The sequence below is a fragment of the Triturus cristatus genome, chromosome 4_2 (genome assembly GCF_964204655.1).
Source record: "Triturus cristatus chromosome 4_2, aTriCri1.1, whole genome shotgun sequence".
Classification (NCBI taxonomy): Eukaryota; Metazoa; Chordata; class Amphibia; order Caudata; family Salamandridae; genus Triturus; species Triturus cristatus.
Window position 1 is genome coordinate 220,512,901 of NC_140586.1, and position 26,667 is coordinate 220,539,567.

The 26,667-nt window shown below is 47.1% G+C and overlaps 1 long non-coding RNA gene across 1 annotated transcript in view; it reads left to right on the forward strand.

The window, feature by feature from the left end:
- The first annotated feature begins 22,758 nt into the window (after positions 1–22,758).
- Positions 22,759–26,667, forward strand: part of LOC146833452 (uncharacterized) — a 175,594-nt gene continuing 171,685 nt past the window's right edge. Inside the window, exon 1 of the long non-coding RNA XR_014960241.1 lies at positions 22,759–22,853. This is a non-coding gene — a long non-coding RNA (uncharacterized LOC146833452). The remainder of the gene's footprint in view (positions 22,854–26,667) is intronic.

Below are 26,667 nucleotides of genomic sequence, written 5' to 3' on the forward strand. Positions count from 1 at the left end.
CTGGCCCACGTCGAGGCGTGGAACGGCAGAGCAATTTTCGTCTCGCTGCCAGAGGTGGTCATAGAATTCGACGCCAGCCGTTGGGGTTGGGGAGCGCGCTGCGGAAATATTTCCACAGGGGGGCATTGGTCCCTAGAAGAGTTGAATCTTCACATCAATTGTCTAGAGCTCCTCGCAGGATCATTTGCGATCCGGATGTTATCTCCCAGGCAGGTCTCATGATGCATCCTTCTTCGGATGGACAACATATCGGCGGTAAGGTCCATCAACAAACTGGGGGGCACGAGGTCCTCAATGTTGGTGGAGATAGCGAAGGCCTTTTGGCACTATTGCCCGAGTCACCAGATTTCAGTCATAGCAGAATACATTCCGGGTCAGTCCAATGTGGTGGCGGATTGGAACTCTCGCCACCTCAGGGACTACAGCGACTGGCAACTTCTCCCACGGGTGGTCCGGTGGTTGCAGGAGATATGGGGATTTTGCGAGATCGACCTGTTTACCTTCAGGCTGAACCGTCAAATGACGAAGTTTTTCAGCTGGAGGCCGGACCCATTGGCGCTGGCGACGGATGCCTCACGCAAGAGTGGACTCAGAAGTTGAACTACGCGTTTCCACCCTTCATTCTCATTCCTCGCGTCTTCACTCAAGTGATGCGCCAGAAAGCAGAAGTGATATTGGTGACTCCCTTGTGGAAGTCGCAGCCTTGGTTCCCGTTGTTGCTGGAGGCGAGTTGCGACTTTCCCAGGAGGATCCCATGGTCCTCGACGATGCTCCAGGGCCCTCAGGGAGAGAGACACCCGATGGTTCTCTCGGGGCATCTGTCCCTGATGGCCTGGAGACTTTCAGGCAGCGTTGGCAAATGCCAGGATTTTCGGAACAAGCTTCAGGCTTTATCAATCAGGCGTGGGCCCCTTCGACCAAGAAGCGATATTCTTCAGCCTGGGGATGCTGGGTTCGTTGGTGCATGGGACAGCATGTGGATCCCGTGGGGTCAGGATTACCCTGTATTGTAAATTTCCTGTCTGAAAAAGCGTCGGAAGGTCTAGCGTACCGCTTTGTTAATAACTTCCGTTCCACCATTTCGGCAGGCCACTCTCAGATCGAAGGCAAACCTATCGGAATGCATCCTTTAATATGTAAACTACTAAAGGGTATCAGAGTAGCTAATCCACCCAAACCAAAGTATTCTTCTTTGTGGGATGTCTCGCTGGTTCTGTCACTATTTAATAGATGGCCCGACAACAATAGGTTGTCCAGGAAACAATTGTCGGCCAAACTGGCCATGTTGCTCTGTCTAGCGGCTTGTAGACGTTCTTCGGATGTTAAAGCTCTTGATATTACAGGTAGAGTATTTACTCCGGAGGGAGTTTCGTTTTCTATTACGTCTAGAACTAAAACCATGTCTCGCAATGTGGATTATCATGCTTTTCCCGATAATGCTAAACTTTGTGTGGTTCAGTGCCTCAAGGCTTATGAAGAATGTACAAGGCCTTCCAGGCCTGATGGTGTGGTACAATTGTTGATTGCTCTGCAGAAACCATACAAACCTGTGACTGTGGCTACTATAGCCAGATGGCTCAAAGATGTTATGCAAGAAGCAGGCGTAGATACCCAGGTCTTTGGTGCACATTCTGTCCGAGGCGCTATGGCCTCTAAGACTTTCATGTTGGGTTCTACTGTGCAGGATATCAAGCGTTCTGCAGACTGGTCGTCTGAATCAACGTTTAAACAGTTTTATTATAAACCGGTGGGTGATATATCCTCTGTTGTTTTTAATCAGCGTTAAACTAGCATAATACGAAGCCTCCGGTTCTGTAATAGTATAAAAAATTAGCTAGCATTCGTGCCAAGAATTTTCAATTCTATTAAGGACACGGAGGCGAGGATTATCCCACCCGGTTAAATTACAGTATTGTAATTGTTGCCAACCCGTTTGCATATATACTCTGATTATACAGAAGTTACGGGTTGTTTTATCTCTGTTTTTTCAGGATCCGAAAAGAAGATGGATTAATCCTGTTTGAAGTTGACGTTCTTCCCAGCTGGTCTGGTTTCTTCCACGTTGGAAGCTGTTGTTGAACTTTATTATAATTATTGGACTTATTGTTCGGAGCAAAGAAAGAGGACTGGTTCCGGTGTTACTGGCTCTTATGGGGCTCTACAGGAAGTGATGTGGTGTATGCATCATGGGAAATGTAGTTTGTTTGACATAAGAAAAGTTTTCCATTGGCTGCTGTGAGTAGCAATAAATAGAAAGAGAAGCATAATCCTCGCCTCCGTGTCCTTAATAGAATTGAAAATTCTTGGCGCGAATGCTAGCTAATTTTTTATTCCTTCCTCGCTTTATTGCCAAAGATGTAATAGCAAACGCTGGCCAAGGTGGAAGAACTCGAAGGATAATGATGTTTTCGAATTTTTCACTTTATTTATTTCACGCATTTGTCTCGTCGCCATTTGTTATAGCACCGCGGCCAGACTCAAATAAATGTAACTGTGGGAGGGCTTCCTTAGAGACATCCCGCTGCATGATAAGTCGGATCGCCCCCGCCTCCCCTGCGTGGTCCAAAGGGCTCTTTGGCTTTCTACACGAATAGCGAAGCATCCCGTTTACCTGAGCCATGCAGTGGGAACGGAGCAGCCAATAAATTCTGGTCATAAAGACACATTTTTATGGCCTCGCGGGAAGCTGACTTGTGACAGGGCAGCCAGCGAGAGAACAAACCTAGATCCATCAAGCAGAGTGAATTATTCCTCAGCAGATTCACAGCCATTCACGCTGGAGACACCACAGAGAGTCTGACAAAACCGTATCGTAAATTGTGGCTGAGACTTTAGCTTGTGAGGAGTCAGAATTAGGAACAACAAATCATCTCCTGGGGTTTTCACTTCCAGAAAATTGGAGTTTATATGGAGAAAAACAATCCTATTATTTATGCGATTTTCCATTGCTCTGTAGATCACTGGGGCTGTCATCGCTCTTTTATAAGTTGATAGCACAAAAGTAACTTTGTGGTTCACTGTGTACAGGAGACATGGCTAGTTCCAGCAGTGGGAGCCGCTGCATCTTCTCTGCATCTTGCTGCTTGCACAAGCAGTTCATGTGGATAACAGAGTGGGTGGTTCATGCAGAAATTCACTAAAGGTTTCGTTGGTTAGTGGGCAGGGTGGTACTGGATGTATACATTTCTTGTGCCATTCTCTGAAACAGACCAATTCACTAGGGCACTGAAAACTCTTCTGGTACAGCCAGCCGTTCCATCTGGGCAAGTCTCTGAATTAAAACAATAAATTTCCACCTTCTTGAACAATCTAACACAGCTCATTAGACAAGCATTGGCCGCGCAGCAGTAAAAGTAACGCCGCGTGGCCGTAAAAGCGAAAGTCATCGCGATCACTCTGAAAGCGAAAGTCATCGCGATTGCGATGACGTGCTAAAGCACGCTAGGGATGCGCGGTCAGCAGCGGGGGAGGGGCGGAGGCAGGGAGCAAGCAAGAGGAAAGACAGATGGCGCTGAAGGCTGGCGGTTCGCTCGTGAACGCAAGCTTGTCGCCAGCCAGCAGCACTTTGAAAACTGACCTACTAAAGTCTCTCTGAGCAGTGCATGCGTGCTGACTCAGCGAGACCTAAAAACTGGTCCACTGGGCTCACTATCCGACTCAGGCCCCGCTTGATTGTACGCAGCACAGTGACGTCCTGCACCGTGTCCCCCGATATCGTGAAGGCCGCACCCTAGGCCATCAGCGTGCCACAGTATCGGCTCTTCACGGGTTCCGGGACATCGGGAAATCGGGGTCTACCATGCTATGACTCTTCCTCAGTGCACCCCAGTGGGGCTCGACTATCAAAGCAGGAGTGTACGCCATGCTCGTGGAGCGCCTTTAGAACGCGGCCATTTTGGAACCAGGCAAGCTCCACCCTCATCTTGACTCTATCTGCTGCTGCTTCACTCTGCCCTGCGCTGTAGTATCTGTTCTAGTAGAGTTACTGCCGCGTAGATGAAGCCGCAGATAAGCATAACTCTTTTCCTCTGAAGTTGTGAGGGTGTTAGTATCGAGACACCGACCATAGTTTGTGTATTCCCTACTTCTTGCAAAGATTGTGTCTGCTTAGGCGGGGCACATCTTCTTCTCTTGGTGCTTTTAAGAAGATGTCCTTCGCTCTTTTTTTGCCCTAAAAGACAGGGCACTCTAACATCACTACTCACTTGTTATCATTTATTATAAGTGGGTAGTGATGTAATAATTCTTATTATCGAATTAGTCTGATGTCAGAAAATACCCCAAAATTTGAAAGTAAAACACCGTATATTATAAAGAAACTCTCTCATATATTTAAATTTAATTGTGTTAATCACCAGCTAACTGCTTAATTCCAAGAAAAAAATGGGCTCTGTTTTGACCACTAGATGGGAGTGTTGCCCTTGCTTTTGAGCGTTCTTGATTTTTTGCCTGATATTCAAGTCTGTCGGAACGTACTGCAACTTAAGAGGCTCCGGCGTTCAGCAAGGAGGGAGCAGTGTCTGCACGGGGGGGGGGGGGGGGGGGGCTGCTCCTATCCAGGTCTGTTCACATGGCACTAAGGTAGGCAAGCTACAGGCTCCCATTCTGGGAAGCGCTATATAAATGCAATTACAATTACATAACACATGCAATGGTGGCAGTCACGTGTCCCAATGGCAATAACGTCCGCGGGTTAATACGTGTGCTAAAAACATAAGCAGCTAACCCAGGGCTAAATACCGGTGTGGCAACCCCAGCCTTGTATCCTTGTGAGAGTAAAATGAGTTCACAATCTGTTGGTATTAGCAGTTAAAAACTTGGGGCCCGTTCATAAAGGTAAAGTTAGACCAAAAGTCTAACTTAGGCCAAAAGTCTAACTTTACCACTTTTCGGTATTCACAAAGGTAAGTTACTATTAGTAAAGTTAGACTTTTGGTCTAACTTTATCTTTGTGAATACCGAAAAGTTGTAAACTTACACAAAAGTGTAAGTTAACCTTTGTGAATAGAAGAAAGTAGTAAAGTTAGACTTTTGGTCTAAGTTTATCTTTGTGAATACCGAAAAGTTGTAAACTTACACAAAAGTGTAAGTTAACCTTTGTGAATAGAAGAAATTAGTAAAGTTAGACTTTTGGTCTAAGTTTATCTTTGTGAATACCGAAAAGTTGTAAACTTACACAAAAGTGTAAGTTTACCTTTGTGAAACGGGCCCCAAGTTCTGAGACCCTGAAAACGGATAATTGTGTGCGACAAGGGTTCCGCCATTGTCGCAAATGGGAAATTGTTCACTTCTGTTGTTTTACACCAGTTTTAGCAAAGGGGAGTGGATGTAGCCTTACGGCTAGAGGGGTCGACCTCGAAGCTGGTTTGAGTCTCGGCATCGACGCTCAACATCCTGTGATTCTGGGCAAATCACTTAATCTCCCCGTGCCTAACAAAAATGAATGTGTCCATCTGTAACGAAACTGGTGCTCATGTAAAGAGCTCTGATACCCGATGTCTCGGGTCTCGTTCACGCTATATATAAAAAAAGTAAAGCTTGGTGACTGCCCGAGTATAACACTTGGGCTTTGACCCTGATTGGCATCTGTGAAGAGATTCTCAGAGCACTAGACAAGAACCAAACCCCCCTTCTAATATTATTGGGCCCTCTGCTGTGTACGGCATCATAGACTTCAACAGTCTTATTTGCAGGCTCGAAAATTACAGTGTAATAAAGGGCACCGTACTGGCCTGGAGTAAATTATTTCTTCACAGTCGTATTCAACAGATCAATCTAGGTGAGTTCGCTCAAATACACATGGCACTCCTTAGGAGATCCAGAGGAGTTTTAATCTTTAACCCCCTGGCCAATTCTTCAAAGTGCTCCTTGAAATACGTTCGAGCCCACCCTGACCTTTAGGAGTCAGGGTGAACCTGATGATGAAGCATGACACTACTAGAATGTGTGAGGGTTACCTAACAAAAGTGTTTTGCCTCCAAGCATGCCATTGAAATAATAACACACCTTCATTAGAGAATAGTGCCCGAAATTATAGTGCAACCGGGTGGGATACCCTTTGTGTTTGTGAATATATAGTTGGGAGGACGTATCCCTCCATTCTCCTTCCAGTACGGTGGAAAACCCTCTCTACCCTTCCGTCATTTAGCCAGAGGTTCTGAGTGACTCCTTAGGAGATCCCACAGGGTTCATTTGTATTACCGTGTCTACTCTTTGCTAATGTCCATCACTTATCAGATAGTGAGAAATTGGAAATTCTGTTCTAGGATTATGCAGATGACACTCAGATCCTGGTCAGACTCCAAGAGAAGAACCTCAACAGACCAAACATCGCTTCATGCCTCATTTTAATTCAAGTGTGGATGAGATGATGTAATTTATGCTTTGAGGTAGCCAAAGAGTAGACTTCGATTACTTTAAACTGAGTCGCATCCCATTCAAATGGCCAGACTTCCTGGTAGCACCTTCTTCACCAGTACGCAAAGGTACCTGGTTTTAGTCTGAAAAAATTCTCCCAAGTGAATGTAGTGACAAAGAGTTCACACTACCACCTTAATGCACTCAGCAAAGTGACACCATTATTAAGCTTCCATCCCCAGGTAGACCATACCTTGCACTGGCATTGTCTCTGTATTACTCTTGTAATATAGCCTTAAAGCTTGCCGCCGAGGGCTATACCGGCTGTTAAAGGCCCTAAACCTGAGTTATAGGCCTGAGCCAGAGGCAAGGGCCTACAATGAGGGAGCTGGCCATTATATGCCTAGAGCAACTCTGTTGTCTTCAATGAAGTTCTCAACTTTTCAATGTTCTAAAAGTATATATATATATATTGCCCATCACAAGGAAGACTTACTACAATTCCAGCTGGTCCAGAACCAAGCTGCAAGACTAGCAACAGGTCATAGATTACCCAGACTCTCTGCAACCTTCACTGGCTTCCTTCAAACAGAGGCTAACTTTTAAGTTGCTCTGAGCTACTCATCAAGTATAATTGTCCCAAGGCCCAAAATATTTCTCAAAACTGTTCTCCAGCTACAAGCCTTCACATTCGCTTAGATCTTCACTGGACACAAGATTACCATAGCACCGTCCAGCAAAAAAGACTTGGATGGAAACTGCTGAGCATTTGAGGATCTGCATTATGGAACAGTCTCCACCTGAACTGGGGTATCAGCAGGACAACATCAAATTAAGAAAGGAACCGACAACCATTCTTTACTGTCAATCCTTCCCCGAGAATGTACTCTAAGACTTCCTGGATCCTCATCTGTGCCTTAGGTCTCTCTTGATCTGGTTTCCCCTCCCTTGCTACTTCTTGGCTCCTAGACTCTTCCTTTCATTGTAAATACTTTTCTCCTCTTTTCATCCCTTTGTGGACTGTGAATTGAACCTGATCCTGCTTACATCCCTGCATTCCTTTGTCTCTGGTTCCATGGCTTGCTCTCCATTGCCTCTCAAGTGTACACTGCCCTCTCACTGTTAAGCACTTTGAAGCTGCTCTACATCATTTAGGGCTTTATAAACCACCTTTAAATAAATACATACTGCCATCTTTCAGCTGTAGTAATTTTGTTATTGTGAGCTTAGGTGTTTGGGAGTTCTCAGGTTTTCAAGCCCATGCATAAGTAGCTCACTCAGTGCAGGTTTATGCTCTACGTTTTAGGGCCTGTTTGGGCACCTGTCAATCAATCAATATAAATCTTTATTCAATCTTTAAAAAATCATAAAAGCACAAACTAAAACAATACATCAAACCATATAAAATTCAGGCAGCATCATAAATATAATTCCTGGTTCATTAATAATAGCTAAATACATGAAAATCACACCATTCTGTCTCAAATAACGCATTGAATTCATAAAAGAGTAGAACAAGGTCCTCTAGGAATCTCAGCCACCCTACTAGCTCCTCCATTGATATTTTACTATGTAGCCATCTTAGGAAAACAACATATGCTATACCAAATATCAGGGGTATTTAACATTTGAAGGAAGGTTAAAGCCACCCTACATTTCTGAAAGGCTAACTTTTTCAGCATGGGTTTAAGACAAAGCTGGAAAAACTTATGATAAAAGCCACTGAAAAACATAAAATGCAACAGGGATTGTTACGCCCCCACCATTACATGGACAGGGGGCAGCATGCTACCCCACTCATTAGCCCCATCATAAAAACATGCTAAACGCCAAACTATCTCCAACTTGAATCTAAAAAGAAGAGACATCTCCCAGTGGGTTAATTCTAGTGTAAGATGGGCCCCTGTCATATGCAGCTGAATGCATCTGGGCTCTTTAAATTGGGGCCTGGTCCCTTAAGCCTGAGGGTGGCCTCTTAAACCTGGGTTTACCGCATAAACCTCACTTTAATCCCTCAAACCTGGCGCGGCTCCTTAAACATGGGGCCTAGAACCCTAACCTGAATAAATAGAGCCTGTGCTTTAAGTGGTAAGAAAAAGTTGTGAGCCAGGATTTCGAAATGCTAAAAGCAATGTGGCCAATGAAGCGTAAATAGGAATCCTTATGAAGAGGTGTGACATATGTAACTAAGCGATGCCTTAAAACGTGTGTGTGAACTAAAATGCTGTGCATCACACAGTGTGCCACCTGACTGGTTGTTTGTGCCTGTTAGTATTTTTCTGTTAATTTATACTGGCATATCACACAGGAATGAACATATGCCTATAGCAAGCTTGACCTATTCACTTTGCAAATGCTTATTAGCAGTATCAGATCAGAATTGGCAAAGCCAACAGGTCTTACCTTTGCCAAAAGTTAGTGTTGAGGTGGTTTTAAACCATTGTAAATTCTTGTTTAAATGAGAATATGTATTTTTCAACAGGCTCACCGTAATAAAAGAGTTATATCAATGAATTTGTTGTAAATAATTAGATTTCGAAATGTTTTATTTCTGAAAATATGAGATGAGAATTAAATATTACATAGTGCTATGGAATTGTCTTTGCATTGTCTCATTCACTGTCTTTCTCCCCTTCAAATGTCTTTCTGCTGTAGTCTTGTACTTTTAGTAACTTATGCCCTTTTTCTCGCTAGAGCCATTTGAAATAAACCATCCGCATATCAATCAATCAATCAGGTGGTTTATAAAGCGCAACTACTCACCCGTAAGGGTCTCAAGGCGCTGGGAGGATGATGGAGGGAACAGCTGGTCAGTCAAAGGCGCTGTGGTTCAGTTGAAGAGCCAAGTCTTGAGGTCTTTCCTGAATTGAGGCAGTGACGGTGATTGCCTGAGGTGGAGAGGCAGGGAGTTCCAGGTCTTTGCTGCAAGATATGAGAAGGATCTTCCTCCGGCCGTGGTCTTGCAAAACCATGGGACAGTAGCCAGGGCCAGTTGAGCGGAGCGGAGGTCTATGGCGGGTGCATGGAATGGAAGGCAGTGGTTAAGGTACGTAGGTCCTGCATCATGTAGGGCTTTGAAGGCGTGTGTGAGGAGCTTGATGGTGATCCTTTTGTTGACTGCGAGCCAGTGGAGGTCTCTCAGGTGGCCGGTGATGTGACTGCGGCGGGGGATGTTACGGATGAGTCTGGCGGAGGCATTTTGAATGTTCTGCAGTTTTTTTAGGAGTTCCTGGGCGATGCCGGCGTAGTGTGTGTTGCCATAGTCGATTCTGCTGCTGATAAGTGCATCGGTGACCGTCTTTCTGGACTCAATGGGGATCCACCTTTCAGAGCAGGCATAGCGTGTGGAAGCAGGATGATGAGACGTGTTGATCTGGCGATTCATGGTGAGCGAGGAGTCCAAGCTGATGCCGAGGTTCCGTGCGTGGTCTGTGGGCTGGGGGGGGTTCCAAGTGCTGTGGGCCACCAGGAGTCGTCCCAGGCGGCAGGGGTGGTGCCCAAGATGAGGACTTCAGTCTTCTCAGAGTTGAGCTTGAGGCAGCTGTTCTTCATCCAGGTGGCGGCATATCTGGCGACCACGTCATAGCTGCCTGTTCACTCCATCCTTCTGCATGTACTTACTTGATTCACCTGCCCCTCATCATGCACCGCCATCTTGCTCCTCAGCTGTAGCATTTTCTTTGCACATTGTTACTATTTCAACAACTGTGCACACCTCCTTTACACACTTTCATAGAAAATGATAATTACACTTGGCACATATGTGGCCAACGCTCTGTGTTGTCTGCAGAGAGGCCAAGAATTGGATGTGCATGTAGTCCGAACACCTTTATGACTGACTGACAAGGCTCTGTGAGAAACTTGCACTGAATTCAACCTTCACTCCAGACCTCTCAATCGTGCCACGTCTTGAACACCCACAACCTAAAATGCACCCCGATATCTAAAGGTGGCTTAGTTCACACTATGCACTGACTAGCGTCTTATGTTGCATTTTTGTCAAACAAGAAATATACTTGTTATATATAGCTTCATGAAAAATTCAATAAAGAAACAATGATTTATAAAAGTGTCCTATGTTGCATGAAAAATCTACAGAAACACATCTCTAAAAACAAATACTCTTAAAGGAATTTAACATTAAGTGAAATAGGTGAAATGTAAATAAGTACTGCATTACTGACAATGGATTACCTTAAGGCATTTTGCAGTCAGTGTGAGCGTTCTTACCACCTGGACAGAAAGGGGGCTTCATTTGTGCTGGTGTTGGACCCAGCACTCATTTTTCATCATCACACTTTGACCCACATAAAGAGAAGGGAAGGCAGAAAACCGAGGAATTGAAAAATAGGAAGGCAGTGATAAAAGGAGTGGGCATGGGGGAAAAATAATCTTCGAGGTGAGATGAAGAGACAGGAAGTGTAGGATGGTGGAGAATAAAAAGCGTTACAACAAACAAATGATGGACGGAATGCTGACAATGCAGACATTCTCCCCCAGTCAAGAGATCTGGGTTAAATCCATCGTTCTTTTGCCCACTACGCCACCCCAGTTTCGACATGGCCATTTGCAAATCAGTCTTGACCCTGTGCCTCATGGGAACAGTCCAGCCCGAACTGCCAAGCCATGTCTTCCCTGGACCGGAATCAAGCATCCTAGGACCGGTTTCTGGCTATCAGCCGTCATCAGCCAGGATAGCTTGACTCCAGTGGCGTAGTGAGCATGGGTCCCACGTCTGGGAATACCCATCCCACTTAGGGCGAAAAGTGTTACGACAAACAAATGATGGACGGAATGCTGACAATGCAGACATTCTCCCCCAGTCAAGAGATCTGGGTTAAATCCATCGTTCTTTTGCCCACTACGCCACCCCAGTTTAGACATGGCCATTTGCAAATCAGTCTTGACCCTGTGCCTCATGGGAACAGTCCAGCCCGAACTGCCAAGCCATGTCTTCCCTGGACCGGAATCAAGCATCCTAGGACCGGTTTCTGGCTATCAGCCGTCATCAGCCAGAATAGCTTGACTCCAGTGGCGTAGTGAGCATGGGTCCCACGTCTGGGAATACCCATCCCACTTAGGGCGAAAAGCGTTACAACAAACAAATGATGGACGGAATGCTGACAATGCAGACATTCTCCCCCAGTCAAGAGATCTGGGTTAAATCCATCGTTCTTTTGCCCACTACGCCACCCCAGTTTCGACATGGCCATTTGCAAATCAGTCTTGACCCTGTGCCTCATGGGAACAGTCCAGCCCGAACTGCCAAGCCATGTCTTCTCTGGACCGGAATCAAGCATCCTAGGACCGGTTTCTGGCTATCAGCCGTCATCAGCCAGGATAGCTTGACTCCAGTGGCGTAGTGAGCATGGGTCCCACGTCTGGGAATAAAAAGGCATGAGATATGATAAGGACTAGACAGCCTTGGCGTTTGGCAGTACTGGTGGAGGGCTCCTAAGACAAAATGTAGTTACTTTCCTTTTTCTCATTTATGTATTTTACAAATTACGCATTAGCAAATAGGAAGTACCGCATCAACCTTTAGCACTAACCACCTGCCTCACATCTACCAAGGGGAGATCTTCTAGGTGGTCCCTGCCACTGCAGCATCATGGATGCTCCTGCCCTTGCAGCACTGGCAACCCTCCCCTTGAGGGTGTGCCACACTTTTACTGTAATGTTCCTTCTGGCCACCCACTGCTGCTGGAGATTGTGGAGCTCTGAATTTGAGATTAACACCACACTGGAGCCCTTTGGCCCCTTAGATATTCACTCTGACCCTTAATAGCAAAAGTCTGAGGGTGTGTTAAATATGGTGCATTCAATTTCACATCAGCATTTTATGGCCTGCAGAAGGCTGAATATTATTGTTTTATAGTAGGACAGGTCAGAAATGTAGTTTCTCAGGTCCATGTGTGAGTAGTTCATCCAGTCCGGGATTTGCCTTTTCACTGTGCAACAGGACTACAAATCCCAGAAAGCAACTAGGGTGACCAACTGTCCGTAAATTTCACAGACCGCCCGTTATTTGGGCCTCTTGTCCGCTGTCCATGAGGATTTCTTTCACAGACACCTTTTGTCCGTAATTTTGGGATTGCTGCAGGCTGTGCTTTTTCCCTGCGACAATCGCAGCCAGCTCACACTTCTCTTTGAACTCTAGAGGTTGCAGCAGCCCGTTCCCGACCTTGCTTAGCCTGTGGACAGGCCCATTGCCATTCAGCCTGTAGATGCTTCTCCCATAAAGAAAGACCACGGGCCAAGGCGTAGTGAGGCACCCGCTATATATGCTTAAATTGGGGTGTCACTGCGTCAAATAAAAGTGTTTCTTGCCCTTTCTGACTTTGATCTGAGACTCCCACGTCAGCATAAGACAGAATAACAAATAAACACAGCAGAATAATCACGGTGATGCAGCTGTGGGGAGGGGGCTAAAAGGTGCCAAAGTAGCCAGAAGCGGCAACAGAAAGTGAAGTGCACAAATGTCTCAACCTAATAAACTTATTTTGACGTCTACTTATGTTGGTTGTCTATTCATTCACTTATGTGCTATTGCACGACCTCCTCTGATGTGTCTGTAAAAGGTACCTTTTTTCCAGAACTTTTGTCCTGAATTTTGACCTTCTGTCCTGAATTGTTGTCCTGAATTTTGACCCTTTGTCCTGAATTTATACACTCACTGTCCTGAATTTGCACGTATGCCAGTTGGTCACCCTAAAAGCGACACAACAAACTTTACTGGATGGCTTACTCGTGAATGGAATCGAGAACTCGCAAACTGCTAAGATTATTTATCACCTACCTCAGACAGCAGCACCCCTATCTTGACTCCTCCCTCTAAGATGGCTTTCCGTCCCTCTCACTGCGGAGGAGCCGTGTGCCGGTGAAACCTGGTTCCCTGTCATCCTGTCCCCTCCGGGGTTCTTCCTCTCTCAATTAACCTGACAAACCTCGAGTTCTGAGAACGCTGCACCTGAGCCAAAAGGGCCTCTGATCACCCAGACAGGCAGAGGCTGCCAACGCCTAGAAGGCGCAGTCTAGGGGCTGTTCGGGGATAATCCGTAACTGAGCCTCGCGGGCGGGTGAGAGCAGGCAGCACACGGCCCAACTCTGGAAACAGAAAAAAGACTCCCGATGACAGCAGAGAGGAGGCGAAGCTATTGTGGTGTTGGGGCCCTAGGCCCTCATGCTGGGAATCATGGACACAGGACACATGGTTTATGGTAGTGGGTTAACTGGCCACGAGCACGTGCGCTCGGCCCTTTTATTAGCAGCGTCACCTGACCCAGTGACGTCTGTGGTGGGTGGGTGTATAGTGGGATACACACTGCTGAACACTTGAACGTGTCCATGCTAGGACACTACATTCCTCCCAATTTTTAATAACAAAAACCCAGAGTCAAATGTCCAACCTAGGGGAGAAAGAAAATATATATACAGAGGTAATACAGTGACCAAACTTCTGCTGAGTCGCTCACGCTTCAGCAGCCTGGAGCCACAGACGATGTTCTTCCTGTCGCGGACGATGTTCTTCCTGTCGCGGGTGATCACCAGTTCACTGTGGCACCAGTCAGGGGTGCTCGATGGATCTAGTCTGTTTGACGGCTCTGCCTTGAAGTTGCTCTCACAGTCTTTTCTTCGCTTTACTTTCTTGGCGACAAACACAGTTGAGTTCTTGTGGTTCACCGCTAGATGTTGCCGTTTATCTTTTAGTCCAGTCCTTTTCTTTATCTGTGGCGTGTGTTCTGTTTTGCAGAAAGACGGGTCATTCGCAAGACACCCCTCTCACCAGGGTGCCCCTCTCACAGGTGTTCCCCTGCCACGGGATATCCTTGAGGCCCTCTTCATCAGATCTGGCCTGGGTTAAGTGTCCAACATCCTACCTTGTTTCCGAGGCCAACACGCTCTGTTCCACCTGACGGACTCCTGGGGTGCAGTATCGCCATCTTCGCCGTCTCCCTCCCGCCGCCGCCATTCTCAACACGGCCGCTGTGCGGAGGGGGACTACCCTTCCCAGGACCCTTTGCAGCGGACGGGAAGCGGAACTAACACCCGCCTCCTGTAGTCTCGCGCCCGGAGGCGCTTAAAAGCAACGTGAGCCCCTGACAAAGCGGGCAACATCCTACCTTGTTTCCGAGGCCAACACGCTCTGTTCCACCTGACGGACTCCTGGGGTGCAGTATCGCCATCTTCGCCGTCTCCCTCCCGCCGCCGCCATTCTCAACGCGGCCGCTGTGCGGAGGGGGACTACCCTTCCCAGGACCCTTTGCAGCGGACGGGAAGCGGAACTAACACCCGCCTCCTGTAGTCTCGTGCCCGGAGGCTCTTAAAAGCAACGTGAGCCCCTGACAAAGCGGGCAACATCCTACCTTGTTTCCGAGGCCAACACGCTCTGTTCCACCTGACGGACTCCTGGGGTGCAGTATCGCCATCTTCGCCGTCTCCCTCCTGCCGCCGCCATTCTCAACGCGGCCGCTGTGCGGAGGGGGACTACCCTTCCCAGGACCCTTTGCAGCGGACGGGAAGCGGAACTAACACCCGCCTCCTGTAGTCTCGCGCCCGGAGGCGCTTAAAAGCAACGTGAGCCCCTGACAAAGCGGGCAACATCCTACCTTGTTTCCGAGGCCAACACGCTCTGTTCCACCTGACGGACTCCTGGGGTGCAGTATCGCCATCTTCGCCGTCTCCCTCCCGCCGCCGCCATTCTCAACGCGGCCGCTGTGCGGAGGGGGACTACCCTTCCCAGGACCCTTTGCAGCGGACGGGAAGCGGAACTAACACCCGCCTCCTGTAGTCTCGCGCCCGGAGGCGCTTAAAAGCAACGTGAGCCCCCGCCCCGCGGGTCCGCGCGCGGGCAGCGCCGGGCTAAGCCCGGGCAAAGGGCGGGCCGTCTGTGGCTGTCCGGGGTCGCCGGAGGTCGGGCCGGGCAATCCCTCTTGGCCTATTCAAATTCGGTGCCCAATCGTAAGACATCGCCAAGTGTGTGAGTATAGTACATGTTGTGACTGGGATTCAACTTTTTATTGTTGTGTAGTATACTCAAAAAACATATTGGAAAATGGGGAAAAAAGTTCCACCTGTGCTCAAATCTACTCGTAAGCAGTTAACATCTCCCTCAACTGCTACTGCTCCCACCCCACTGCCTAGTTTGACTGCTATCGATAAAATGCTGCAGAGGACGATCGGCGTTGTGGCTTCTGCCATCCAAAACACTGAAAGACGCCTCTCGCTCCCACTAAGCACGCAACTACCTTTGCTGCAGAACAATACATTGGATTCCCTGGTGGCCACATCGGATATAACATCTTACGCGGGGCTACCAGGCACTGACTTAAATGTGAATTGCATAATCCTGGACAGCGTATCCCCTAATCATCGTACAATGGATAATAGACTATCACTAACACCGTCTATGTTACGATCAAGCGCTAATAAGACCACTGACACTATCCCATCCTTAACTGATGAGCAGGCTCACTTGGAAGGGATAGAACTATGCTTAGATACGGATGTATCGATTACAGATAGGGAAAAAAGTGATAGTACACCAGCACGAACAAGGGGACAGAAAGCAAGAAAACAAAAAGCAAAGCGAAAAGGGAAACAAATAGAGCCACTAGTAGACAAACGCAGAGAGAATGGTGGACGCCCTCAATTGAGGAGGCCTCTCACTCCTGTAATACAAAACCATGCTCAAAGTGAAGTGTACTCTAGTAAAAATAATGAACACACTTCATCAACTAATGAACTGCCGGGGAATGAAGAATTTTGGGGGAGATTGGAGACCTTAATAACTACTCTCTTAGGACCCATTAGTCAACAAGTGCTTAATATCGATAAGAGGTTTAAGGCATTAGATGATCATGTGTTGAAATTAGGCACAGGGTGTAATTCTATAACTACAACACACCATGGTACAGCTAACATTAACACACATAAACCACAATATACTATGGCCAATAAGAAAAGTATAGTGGAGACTAATGCCTCTCCCTCCATATCCAAACTGAGTAGAAGTAAAGATCAATTAAACCCAGAACCCTTATCCAGACAGGTATTAGACACCAAAACCACCACAATAGTTAGTTCTGGAGGAAGGGAGAAATCTACTGATATAAGTAATAGGCCACCAATGAGACAAGTGCAGGATGTTAACCAACACCACTCAACAGATAAGCCCGATATAATTGAAGTGATCAGTAAGAGACAGATTCCGGCCCGCATCAGTTTGCCCCCAGATTGCGGTCCGTATGTCTTGGTTTTAGCCAACGTCCCAAAATTGAGGGAAACCCAAGAGGAAAACCATACAAGTTTAAGAAATAGAACTCTCCATTGGCTTTCTGTAAATTGCAACTTTCCAATGGAAGGAGCAGGGGAAATTATTCATACCCAGAGGGTAGGGTGGGTGGGTCCATTGAGAAAAAAGTTTGAAGGAGATTGTATTATTATAAACTTTAGATCCCCACAATGGGTACAATCTACACTCTCAAGAGCCCCATTGCCCTCACCCTGGGAATTTAATACTACTCTGCTTCCTCTTGGGTATTTTTATAGACATTTAATTGACCTTTACTCTAACCCTGGGATTAACTTTTTAGCAGATCAACCGGGTATGAACCACAATATTATTAACGGCTATGAACATCCTTACCAAGAGTTTAATACTAATTTTAGGAATGGTTGTTCATTAGGCCAACGGATTATACCCCCACTACATCAATTGCCATATCTACCTCTCCCCACTCCCTCTTATCTCAACCCAAGGGAGAGACCTTATGCAAGGCCCAAACAAAATTTTAATATGCCTCAGAACGAGCCAAGGTATATATATAATATACCAACGCATAACCGTTTCGAACATGCCCTCTCCAACTTGGAATGTCAAGATTGACTGGGGAAAAGAAATAGGGGGAGTGAGGATGTACCAATTACCATTAGGGAAAACCCTTCTAATGTACAATGTAATGAAACTGAGACAATGGCACCATGCATTGTTTCGACTATGTCCCCAGTTACACATGAGAACATAACTACCCCGCCAATTCAACCTAAGCAGCCTAGTGGCTATAATGCCTCTTGTGCCCTTAAACGCTCCAAATTGTCCATCCTTAGTTGGAACGTTGCTGGGTTGGAATCAAGATTGCTTGACCCTCAATGGATCAAGCTATTGGATAACAAAGATATTGTTATGTTCCAGGAGACATGGGCTGTTAGCAATTTATTTATTGAGGGTTACCATTGTTTTAGTGTAACCTCAAACAAGCCCATTTTTGGCCGTGCAGTGGGAGGATTATTTATAGGTGTCAGCACATTGGTGGGAGGTACTATCAAAGACCTATCAGAAGGAAATCCGAATATTCAGGTCCTCGAGTTGAAATTAAAACCCAGGATTTTTATAATTAATTTTTATAATAACGATTTTCATTCCACACCCAATACAAATTATATAGCCCTCTCTAAGACTCTAAGAAAATTAGAAATAAACTTGGAATCAGAGGAGGGGATAGGGATTCTAATCGGCGGAGATTTTAATGCCAAACTAATAAAGAAGTCTTGGATCGAGGACACTAACAACATCACGGATCAAGCTGGAAAAAGGGGGTTTGAACTAGCAAAGATATTGAGTGAACACACCCTTGGAAATGCCATGGAAGCATCTCTAATACCTGACATGGACTATGTCCCCACGTTTAGGGGGCGTGATTGTTGTTCAACCATTGACTTTATTTTTATGTCCCCTGATTTATTGGACCGCGTATTGGAATCCAAGGTGATAAAGACATCTTTTGGCGATCATAACCCCCTCACAGTTACTTTGCATTTAGGCTCCCGCCCTGTATATGCGAAATCTAATGGCGCAAGAGACATTACACCATCAGGTGATGGTCTGCGGCTAAAATGGAGGGGGATTGATAGCGGAGCTATTTTAGAAAATGTGCAGAATGATCATTCCGATTTAATTAACTCTTGTCTATTTTTAAATGGAAATAATAATAGAATAATCACTGACTTTGGTAAACTGTGCTTAGTAATTAAAAATTTGTTGTCAGTCCCACTGCCAAAGATAGTGAAAGAACCAAGATGGTTTGATTCAACTTGTTCCATGGCAAATAGGGAACTACGTGAAGCATTGTCTTCTAAGCCAAGGTGTATACTAGAGGTACAGCTGGCCAGGAAAAACTATAAGTTAAAAATAACTGAAAGGAAGGCTGCCCTGCTGACAGAACAGTGGGAAACATTGGTTGCGAGTGCAAATTTGAAGAGTAGCGGCCCCTTCTGGTCAGCCGTTAGGAAGACGCGAGATATGGGGAAACATTTATCCCCAATTAGCTGTAATATTACTAGTAGTAGTTGGGAGGCCCATTTTGCTAAAATATATGCTACCCCTTCTAAGGAAGTAACCACTCCTTCTTTGAAGGTGTCATGCAACCTCAAGATTGACCTCCCTGAGATAGTCACAGCCATTAAAGAGAGCCTTGGTAACAAGGCCCCTGGTCCCGATGGGCTTCCTATAGATATTATCAAGTATAACACGGATCTATGGGCACCAATTCTTTTTAATGTTTTTAATAGTCTACCTATGGTGCCTATGCCTGACACCTGGGCGACCAGTACTATAGTTCCTATTTTTAAGAAGGGAGATAGGTCAGATCCAGCCAACTACCGTCCAATCTCGCTCTTGGACAATACTTTAAAAATCCTTGGACGAGTTATTTATAATAGGATGATAGAGTGGACTGAAGATACAGATCTATTGGATCCGTGCCAGTTGGGATTCAGGAGTGGTGTGGGCACGGTGGAGCAGTGTTTAAACCTGAAATTGATTATTGATAAGTATAACGTTGCTCGATCTAGCCCAATCTATCTCGCATTTATGGATCTTTCATCTGCATTCGACCTAGTTAATAGGTCCAAATTATGGCTTATGCTTTCCAACTATGGTCTGGACGCAACTCTTGTTAATTTTCTGGCCTATCTTCACACTGACCTTAAAGCGCAAGTCAGGATTGGGTCTGGTGGCGATGTGTCCGGACCCATAAAAATAGGTAGGGGGGTGAGGCAGGGGTGCGTTTTAGCACCTCTGCTATTTATTATTTATATTAACGGTCTTGCCAAAGCCTTGAAACAAGTGACGAGAGACGTTCCAATTATCCAGGGGAATCCATTACCAGTTTTGTTATACGCAGACGATGCGGTCATTATGGGCCGCACTCCTAATGCTCTTCGTTTGCTCATTAGAGCATTCGTTCAGCATATGGAGGCACTTGATCTGCGTGTAAATTTAAAAAAATCTTTTATTATGTCCTGCGGACCCGGGAAAAGGAAGCTCAACACTATAAATGTAGGTTCGGATAAACTAGAATCCGTAATCTCTTTTCCATACTTAGGATTGGTTTTCGCTGCGAACGGCTCATGGAGTGGGCATTCTGCCCACGCCACGGGCAAGTTCTCGAAAGCCACCAATTCTATATTGAGCCTCCAACGCCCGAAGAAAATAGGTGCCACTAGGGCTATTTTAAAATTTTTTAAACTACAGTGCATTCCTGTGGCAACGTATGGGGCTGAGGTCTGGGGCTCAGGGAGAAACTCAGGGATTCAACGTGAGGAAAACCGTTTTTGTAGAAAAATATTGGGTGCTCCTTTTTCGGCTTCTGAATTCATCTGTCACAAAGAACTAAATCTCCCCTATGTTTGTGATTTTATTAGAGCCAGACCAGCCCTATTTTGGATTAGGATCTGGACAAATAATTTAGCGACCCTAACAAAAAACATTATAATGGATTGCCTAAAGTGTGATCACCATATGTCAATACCCTGGTTAGCCGAGGTTTCCAAAACATTATGTGCTGTAGATAAAGGCAATCTTTTCTTAGAACCCACTGGAATTGAGAACAATGATAAGGTTGTAGTTAAACAAGCACTTTACGCACTTTTTAATTCAGAAAGAATGGGGAGGGAGTTACTTAAATCTTCTGTTGCCACATACATGGGGTATGATTTGTGTAGGCACCCACTACCATCTTATCTAACTCTCCCCATGTCCAACTGGGAACGATCGCTGCTTTTTCGTTTAAGGGCAGGTTCTGTAAAATTCCTGTTGGCTTTCCCTCTGGGGTATCATCACACAGTAGAATACAATCCCTGCCCATGTGAATGAATTAGCAAACAGAATGACATTCACTTCCTATTCTTCTGTAAATTTTATCTAAAATATATTAATTGGTTTTTAACTCCCTATTTTAGAAAATTAAGACCCCTTTCTTTGGGGGAATCCTGTTCATTATTATTTTCCCTGGATACAGATGAACTAATTCTCCGCACCAGCACTTTTCTGAGATTAATAGTACACGCACGCAAAACGATGGAAAATCCCTGAAAATTATTTATGTCAGCTGTATATTTGAAAATGAATTGTTGTGATTGTGGTGCTTTTTTTATGGATTGTATTATTGTATAAATGTGTTGTTTTCTCTTGTTGTACTTTTATGGATTTTATGAAATCCGAATAAAGGTCTATTGAATTGAATTGAATTGTGTCCTGTATCGTGTTACTCCCATGCCGATAAGTGCGGGTGCGGAGGAGACGACAGGTCTCACCTCAGATTCCGCAGTCAGACCTGGAGGGTGGCTGTTGGCTCCTGTCTTTAGCACGCGAAGTCTTCATCCTCCTGAGACCTTCGCTGAAGGGCGGCTGATGACCATCTCTCGTCGCGGGGATACTCTCTCTCTCCGGCATCCCTGAGGCCTTTGCCCCTGAGTCACCACAACTGGCATTGACCAGTGTCCGTGTAACCCCAAAGGTGGGTGTTTCGAATGGTCCGGCCTGCTCACCTCTGCAGATCCCAGGTTTGCTGAAAGCATCATCAAACAGATGGTCTTTTCTCCGTGCCACGGGTGTTCTTCAGGACTTGCGCACTGTGTTCTGACGCTTGTCACCTTCCTTGTCTTTTAGGTGTGAGTAGTCTTGCCACACTCTTCTCTCCTTCCTCTATTTCTTTCTCCGTGAGGATGTCATGTCACTCTGACTTCTTCTCCTTCTTGCAGTGGCAACCTTGCCACTCAGATCTTTCTTTCCCCTTTTTCCTTTTAGTGGCAGACGTGCCACTCCGATGTCATCTTCCTTCTTGTAGTGGCAAACGTGCCACTCAGATATCTTCTTCCCTTCACGACCCACTCTGGACCATTTCTGTTCTCCTCTTGGTCTGGCCAGGCTTCTCCATGCAGCGCGCGCACTCTGCACGTGTTCCCCCTGGTCTTGTCCTCGTCCGAGAACACTCTCTTCATCTTCCTCAGCATTCCGAGTTAGGGTCGTGACCTTCTCTTCATCTTCTCCTTTTCACCAGTTACTTTGGTTGAAGTTCGTGGGGCCATGCTCATGGTCCGCTTCGGTCTTCTCCCTTTCACCAGTTGCTTTGGTTCTTCTTGAGCTTCTTGGACCACTTGACGGTCCGCGCTGCCGATCACTGGCAGGATATCTTCGGTCTTGTCGTCAGACCTCTTGCTTTGTAGCTTCATTGACCCGTGCGTCGGTCACCTCCTTTTGCAACTCCTGGCGAGTCGGCTTCTGTGGTGCGACCATTTGGCTGGTCGGCTTGACCGTTGTGGTGCGACCGTTTGGCAGGTCGGCTTGGCCTTTGTGGTGCGACCATTTGGCTGGTCGGCTTCACGAGGTGCATCACGTCGTGTGACTACTTGTGTCCACTGCCTTGTCAGGCGCTGGTGCGTGCTACTCTTCGTACCGTCGTGGTACATCTTCAGTGTAGCGTTGCTCCTTGTACCATGATCACTTGATGTGGTGGCTTCTTGGCGCCACTGGGTGTGGCTCGACATCCTTGCCCGCCAGTGTTGGATACTTGCTGCGCCCATCCTCTTCAGTGTGTTCCTCTCCTGTAGGCGCTGCAGTGTACTTTCCGCGTCCGGGGTACAACTGCGCTGAGTCCGTTTGGTCTCTCGAGGGTTCGCTCCACTTGATGCGGCGACAGCGCAGTCCTCGCTGGGGTGGATGCGGCTCGACACCGTTCTTCTTTCTTCCTCCTTGTCGCTGCGGGATGGCGCTGCATCCCTGTGGCACACTGTCTCTTCACCCTTTGCAGTTCTGTCGCATTCCTGCGCTTCTGGCACATTCCTGTGCGCCTCCATCGCATTCCCGTGCGCTCACCATCGCGCATCCGTCAGACCTTGCGGTACGTGCCTTGCTGCCTCTCTTCCTTGCGCAGCGAGCCGTCGGTCTCCTGTGGCTGCTGGACTTCCTTGGATTGCTGCATGCTTGTTTGTTTCTTGGTGTCTGCAATACCACCAGTGGCCACTGGGTGGCAGTGTTGCTTTTCTTTGGCTTCAGCAGCAACCTTCTGCGCTGCCAGAACTCTCTTCCATGTTCACTTTCCTTTTCAGGCTTCATCGGCTGTATAGGAGAGCTGGAGCCAGGCAGACCAGTGGAGCCCAGATGGGGCTGGAGCTGGAGCAGAGCAGTGGAGTGCAGGACAGGGGCTGGGCAGCAGGTAAGTCTTTTTGCACTTATTTTACTCTAAGGCAGGTGAGGAGGCCACAGGCATTTCAGTCACTGCAGATACAAAGCATTATCCTGTGCGTGTGTGTGTGTGTGAGTTGGGGGGATACAAAACTCACTTGCCCCGCTGTGTTTCCCAGCGCATTCGGGACTTCTGGGGCATGGTGACAGTCAGTTCCATTGTGCCCTCAGTTGCAGTTCACGTTTGGCGGCGCTGGCCGCTTGTCTCCCGTGTAGGCGCTGCTGGGGGTCCTACGAGGTGGGGGCATGCTTCTATGGCCGGCGGGGGCCATTCTACACATTACGATCGCCCTCCCTGCGGCAGCTCCGTGCAGTGTTCACGCGGCAGGGAGGGGGTGGGGTGCGCTCGTTGAGCTCCTTACTGCGGCGGCAATTATATATTTATTACCGCGAGCGGCTCTGGCCGCATGCAGTTCTTGGGCAGATCTCCCTCCCTCCCGCGGCAGCCTCGCAGACTTCTCCTGCTGCGGGGGGGGGGGTGTGTCGGCATATCTGTCCCTATGCGGGGTAGGCACCCGCGGGTTCCGTGAGACCGGCGCTCCTCTCGGGTGTGGTCCGCTTTATGTATTCAACTTCGACCGGGCTTCTTCTCACGCGGGTGGGCTCCGCTTTTACCATTACTTAAGGTCCGCCTCTTCCCACTCGGCCGCGGGGTGGACTCCTGCGGACCGTGACCGTTCCTCCTCGTGCGGGTGGGCTCCGCCTCCGATGCTTAGGCCTCATCGGGCCGCAGGGCTTCGCCACCAGCTGGTGGGTTTCGGCTCGCTTCCGCCCTGCTGGGCTTCGCTCAGCGCGGCTCCTCACCTTTTGGCCGGCGGGCCTTTTCTTCCACGCGGGTGGGCTCCGCGTGGATCACGCCACTCACGGGGTCGCGGCCGATGCGGGTGGGCTCCGCACGGCTCGCACTTCTATTCCTGGGCGCTTCTAGGCACAGCGGCAGGTCGGGGTGGGCACCCGACTGCCACGCTTCCACCCTGGGGCACAGCGTCCGCCTACCGGTCTTCGTGGCGGTGCGGGGTGGGCTCCCGGTCACCGCTTATGCCCGGGGCTCTTCACACGCCCGGCGGCATTCGAGCGCCGTCCGTGCCTGCTGGGGGTGCACACCAAGTAGCTCTCTTCCCCCTTCATCACAGCTGGGCGCTGCTGCACGCTGTGGCTGACAACCCTCGTCGCCATTGTGTCGTTGGGGCCCTAGGCCCTCATGCTGGGAATCATGGACACAGGACACATGGTTTATGGTAGTGGGTTAACTGGCCACGAGCACGTGCGCTCGGCCCTTTTATTAGCAGCGTCACCTGACCCAGTGACGTCTGTGGTGGGTGGGTGTATAGTGGGATACACACTGCTGAACACTAGAACGTGTCCATGCTAGGACACTACAGCTATGAGAAGCTCATGCTGACAGTCAACTCGTACATATTATTTTGGAGAACTCTGCCCCCAAATACATTTTCACCAAGGATAGATGTGGTAATAAATCTATTCTGGATTGTTTAATCAAGAACAGACAGCATTTTAAAATATTTTACGAGGTGAAGACACTTTTTTATTAGAGTTTTATATAGCGCTAACTAGACCCGAATCGGGTTTTAGAGCGCTTTAAATGAGCACTAGTTTCGTTATAGAAGGACACATTCTTCATTTTTGTTAGGCACGGGGAGATTAAGTGATTTGCCCAGAATCACAGAATGTTGAGCGTCGTTGCCGAGACTCAAACTCCCCAGCTTCGAAGTTGACCGCTCTAGCCGTAAGGCCACATCCTCTATCTATCCTTCTGCAGACATCAATGAGGACAAAAAAGTTCCAAGGCATAAATAGCTCTGGTGGTTAATGCACTTGCTGGAGAGCTCTGTGTGCAGTCTAGTCAAAGGCTTGACTCATCAAAAAATAGCACAGAGGATTAATGTGCCAGTAGGTCCCAGACTCGTATTTTATGTGGATAGCTCGGCGGGTTAACGCTGATGTTGCAGATATGTGTGTGCTATCTACAGGCCACAAGTTACAGTCCTTGAAATATAGCTCAGTGCATTGTGAATTGGCATCAAAGATCTGTATGCACACTGTATATCATAAGTTGACAACTTTACTGTTTTCTCCCCAATGTTAGGTTACTACAAATAGTTCCTGTCAAGTAATAAACTCTTACAAATAAGCGCTATATAAATGGTTATTTTATTTTTACTCATATATGCAGATGCAGCTGAGGTTCGTACAGATCATGCATATCTTATGCATACAGATCTAGAAAAAGTTTTATTTAAAAAACTTGCCTCGGAATTATTGTTATTCACTTCAAGACTTGTGAAGTGACAAGTCAAGTGCCTTTGTTTCCCCAATGACGTCATGGTGTTAGGCTCCATGTAGCTCAGAGCCTGCACAGAAAGTGTGGGTGAGACAGAACAGAATCAGTCGCGGGCGGTGCAGGTAAGCGCGGATGAGGCGGTGCGCCGGGGTGGGGGGTTGGCTTTGGGCGTCGACAGACAATGATTTTATTTATTTATCTTCTCTTTTTTGCCGACTCCCACCCGCCCCCTTGTGCTCCGCCCTACCGCGCTTACCTAGGGTGACCAACTGGCATGGGTGCAGATTCAGGACAGTGATTGTAAAATTTCAGGACAAAGTGTCAAAATTCAGGACAAAAATTCAGGACAGGAGGTCAAAATTCAGGACAAAAGGTAAGTTTTACGGACACATCAGAGGAGGTTGCACAATAGTATATAAGTAAGTAAATAGACAACCACTTAAGTACAAGTGAAAATAAGTTTATATTAGGTCGAGACAATTGTGCACTTATGGTTTTTCAGTATGCGCGCAGCTTTAAGCAAATGTGCAGGTCTTTTTGTGGTAACAAAACCGCCCCCATCCCACCTTTCCAGCTCCCAGAGAAAATGCCTGATGCCTGGTCTGGCCAGTCTGGCCTTGCTACCACCCTCCAATGGCGCCCCTCATCTTTATATAGACCTTCTCTCATGTGTATTTAATTTCTTCTATAGTGTTACTCATCCCAAGTATGTGGGGCAGAGTGTTGGAGTGCGTTAGAACACACACATATTATATAGAGACAATCACTCATATAAATGTGAAAGCCAATGTATAGGAAATGTTGCTTAAGATAATGGGGCTTACAATGTGTAATCATACTTTCATCCACCATTCAGTCTTTCACCATTCATTCTGTCCTTCCATCTGTGTGCCCACCCATGTCCATATTTAACCATTTACAAACCTATCCTTCCATCCATCATTTCACTCATCCATCCCTCCATCCACCCTTTTACTCATCCATCCATTATCCATCCATCCACCCTTTCACCCTATCCATCCGTACACTCATCCATCCACTCTTCCACCCATCCATCCATTCACTCATCCATCCAGCCATTTACCTATCCCGCCATCCTATCACTTACTCATTCATCCACTCAGTCGTTCAACCTTCTATCCATTCACCTGTTCAGTCATCCATTTACCCATCCTCACTTTTTCAATTCCTCTTTCACTTAGCCATTCATCCTTCCATCCACCCACCCATCCACTCATGAATCCATCCATTTAACCTATCAGTCATCCATCCTTTCACTCATCCATCCATCCTTTCTCTTATCCATCCACCCTTTCACTCCTTCACTCATCTACCCACCCTTTCACTCACTCATCCAGCCTTACATCCACCCTTTCACTCATCCATCCATCCATTCACCCTTTCACTTATCAATTCATCAATCCGCCCTTTCACTTATCAATTCATCAATCCATCCATCATTTCACTCATCCATCCACCCATT